Source organism: Penaeus monodon, chromosome 9 (genome assembly GCF_015228065.2).
Source record: "Penaeus monodon isolate SGIC_2016 chromosome 9, NSTDA_Pmon_1, whole genome shotgun sequence".
NCBI lineage: Eukaryota > Metazoa > Arthropoda > Malacostraca > Decapoda > Penaeidae > Penaeus > Penaeus monodon.
The window spans coordinates 23,568,953-23,571,452 of NC_051394.1; positions in this window are offsets into that span (position 1 = coordinate 23,568,953).

Sequence of the window (2,500 nt, forward strand, 5' to 3'; positions counted from 1 at the left end):
CTCTCCCTCCCCTCTCCCTCTCTCTCTCGCTCGCCCTCTCACTTTCTCTCCTTTCCTCTTTTCCCTCTCCCTCTTAGTTTCTCTCTAAATCTATCAACCAATCTGTCTATAAAAATATACATATGTTTGTTCATATTAAGTAGTTATAGGTCTTTTGGTCAGCATTTCCACTTCCTTGCAAGAAGCACAGAGAAGATACCAGCGTATCCTCACCGAAAACCACCAGAGCTCTCCTCTCACCGAAGGACGGCTGAAGACACGCTGATCCTCGGCAGGACAGTGTGAGGTCGTTTCCTTTGGGAAGGAGGTTATATACCCTGCAGGACAGCTCAAGGTCACTAAAGAGGAGCAGCAGCAGGGACTTGAGACAACACTCGAATTTCTCGCTCCTTCACGCACACGTCACGAAGGTACCTCTGACGTCACAGGGTTTGAAGATCTTGGCTTTTACAGAACAAGGCATAATTTTTTGATGGATGAAAAGGAGTAAGAGAAGGAGAGTTGAAAACTGGAAAGAGAGAGACAGGGAGAGAGCAATAGACGAAGAAGCAAAAGGGAGACCGAAATGAGAGGAATATATATATATATATATATATTATATATTTTTATATATATATATATATATATATATTTTAAATATTATATATATATATAATACACATATATATATATATATATATATATATATATATATATATATATATATATATATATATATATATATATATATATATATATGTTGGTGTGTGTGTGTTGTGTGTGTGTGTGTGTGTGTGTGTGTGTGTGTGTGTGTGTGTGTGTGTGTGTGTGTTGTTGTGTGTGTGTGTGTGTGTTGTTGTGTGTGTGTGTGTGTGTGGTGTGTGTGTGTGTGTGTGTGTGTGTGTGTGTGTGTGTGTGTGTGTGTGTGTGTGTGTGTGTGTGTGTGTGTGTGCACATATGTATATTTATTAATATATTCACCTCTTTATATATATCGGTTTATTTGTGGCATATGTTGGTCACTAGTGGCCATGGATATGCACCTTGATGAGTTATGATTCATGATTGGCTTTAGAACAGCCCAGAATTACTGTATAGAACCCTCGCTATAAGCCAACCGCCACTTCACGTGTTGTGCCATTGCTCTGCAACGGCAATTAAGTGTCTTCTCCAGGATGCCGGTCGGAGTAAGGTGCTATGGAAAACAGACGAACTGCCATTGGGGCTCCAGCACTGAATCTTTCCCCGAGCTATAAATTTGCTAACTTAAAAACAACGATAGCAAATATCAGTGCAGGAACCTAGTCACTGCAAGCCACTGTGCGGACATCATTCACTGACGTGCACACACACACACAAACACACACACACACACACACACACACACACACACACACACATACACACACACACACACGTACGCATGCACTCACACAACGAAGAAAAAATGAAAAGGGGAAGGAGACACAGACAGAGAAAGAAAAATATGGAACTGCTAGAGCAATACGAGAAAAAAAAATGCACTAAGAATATACGAGGGGAGGAGAAAAACTATAGAATAAAAAAAGGGGAAATAATAAATTATACGCAATGAAATAAACCAAGCGACAGATAGATCAACCAGGAACAAAGACAGAGGGAAGAAATGTATTTACTGAAGACTTAAGAAAACACAAAAAAGCGAAGCCCTTAAAGGTGCAGCAAACATTTCGGCCTCAGATCGATTTGTCGGCGTTTTCCATTCTTTACTTGATCACCTTGAACCCAAAAAGTCCCAAAAATCAAGTTCTTTGGTGTCGACGGAATTCCCGGCAATGTCTGGCTTCTGTTTGCCATTTTTGGGGGGATTTTTGCTTCTTAGGAGACTGGTGTTGGACATAGGTGGGGTTGGGGGTTGTTCTTATCAGAAAGGGAGAAAGAGATAGAGTGTGAAATGAGGGGAAGAAGGCAAGAAGGACAAGAAGATGCAGAAGACAGAAAAGAGAAAAGAACGGAAGCTTTAAGTAAAAGATGTCGAAGGTAGAAACAAAAGTAGTAGATAATAATGGAATAATGATAATGATATTAATATAAAAAAAGATAGAAAAAAAGGGAAAAACAAAATATTAAAAGGAAAGAAAAACAAGGTGAAGAAGATGAGAAGAAGACAGAAAAAAAAGAAGCAGACGAAAACAAATTGCGAGAAAAAAAAGTAGACGAAAATATAAGTTGATGAAACAGAAAATGAAAAAAAGAGAAAATCAACCTTGAAAATCAAAACAAGAAATCAACAGCAGCGTGTTACTAGAGAAAACAGAAACAGTACGAGTCATCCTGCTGTTGTTGTTACCAGTCGCGAGCAGCATCCGGCCGCGAGACAGAGGAAGGCGAAAGGAAGACATAAGGAGAAGGGAGATAAATAGAGGAAAGGGGGAAAAAGGTGAAGAGAGGTATAGAAAGATAGTTAGAAGAAAATGAGGTGAAGATAATGATGGGTGAAGAGAAATAAATAGGGGGAAATAGAAGAAAATGAGGCGAAGAC